This window comes from Echinops telfairi, unplaced genomic scaffold (assembly GCF_000313985.2).
Source record: "Echinops telfairi isolate 266 unplaced genomic scaffold, ASM31398v2 ScPeMD7_8;HRSCAF=38, whole genome shotgun sequence".
In the NCBI taxonomy this organism is placed as follows: domain Eukaryota; kingdom Metazoa; phylum Chordata; class Mammalia; order Afrosoricida; family Tenrecidae; genus Echinops; species Echinops telfairi.
In genome coordinates, this window is record NW_022103905.1 from 2,836,796 (window position 1) to 2,838,260 (window position 1,465).

Sequence of the window (1,465 nt, forward strand, 5' to 3'; positions counted from 1 at the left end):
AGAAACATCACACACTAATAGTCTAACTAACAATTCCAAGAACTATCAAAAAGGAGAGCAAAGAAAATCTAAACCTACCAGAAGAAAGGCAATAACAAAGAGAGGAGCAGAAATAAAACCAGAAAAACCCTGCAGGGGCAGTGAATGATTTACTGTGGCTCTTCCAGCCAAAACCTCTAACTCCCACCAAAGGACCTTTCCCTGCCTGGATCTTGGGAAGAAGGTGGGGGAAGATGCAGATAGGATTCATCTAGCAGTAATTGTGAACAAGATTCCCTCGAGTGGCCATCCTGTTGAGTGTCATTTTATAATGAGTCCTCTGAAAAGCAGGAGGAGGGATCTCATCAGCAAGCAGTGAACCTGAATCCAGATGACAGCTACAGCAGGGCAGCAGCCGCAGAACCAGGAGCCAGAGCATGGAAGAGAGTGATGGACTTCCCATCCCATGGAGCAAGTGATGATGCTGTGTGCTTTGGTGCAAGAGTCTAGCTTGTGAAGTGGGGTGCCTCTGGCTACTTAACTGGGGGACCTGGGCTTCCATGGAAGTAGAGTGCCTTTGGCCTGAGGCTTTCTGGAGTGGGGGGTCTCTGCACTTAATTCAGGGAGCTGGGTTTGCTGACCTTTGGAACTTGAGTTAGATGCTTTCACATTAAAACTTACAAGCAGAGTGGTACGCCCCTTTGAGCACTTATTAGCAGACTAGAAATTTTGTAACATGCCCTGGTAAACTACCCTGAGCATTTCTCCTTGACATTACAATGTAATTTATCCAATAAACCCTTTAATCATGCAAAACAAAACCCAACAAAATAAAACCAAAACCAGAAAAATAACAGAATCAAAGTCAAAAGTTTGTTCTTTGAAGAGATCAAGGAAGTTGGCAGACCTTCAGCTAGATGGAGGCAAATAACTGAAAGAGAATAATGTCCGAATATTCTGAACTATATAGAAAAAACTAGCAACCCTAAGTATTTACTGCCCTTGGGTCAATTCTGGCTCACAATGGCCCTGGAGGACAAAGTAGAGCTTCCCCTGTGAGTTTCCGAAATTAAATCTTAAGGAGCGTAGAAAGTCTCATATTTCTCTTCAGAGTGACTGGTGGTTTTGAAATGCTGACTTTGCAATTAGCAACCTATATCCCACTGTGTCCACAGGAGCCCATGGATAACCTCAATGGAATGGACAAATTCTTAGAAGCATAAAGCCTACCCAAACGGACTCAAGGGAAAATAGGAAGTCCCAACAGAGCTATAGGGGTATGAAGAGATCAAGTCAGGGATCAAAACCTGCCCAACAACATTGTACACCTCTTCTTAATATGACTGAACTGTTGAGTGGTATGATATGTGAACTATATGCCAAGAAGACTTCAAAACAAAACGAAAAAGCAGCTTCTCAACAACAACAAGGCCAACAAACAATCCTTGAACTAACTACAAGCTTTTCTTTCTGGCTGTGTTTTGTT

The 1,465-nt window shown here is 42.9% G+C and overlaps 1 long non-coding RNA gene across 1 annotated transcript in view; it reads left to right on the top strand.

Moving 5' to 3' along the window:
* LOC123521274 overlaps nucleotides 1-1,465 on the top strand; it is an 11,997-nt gene that overhangs the window by 867 nt on the left and 9,665 nt on the right. The window lies entirely within an intron of this gene.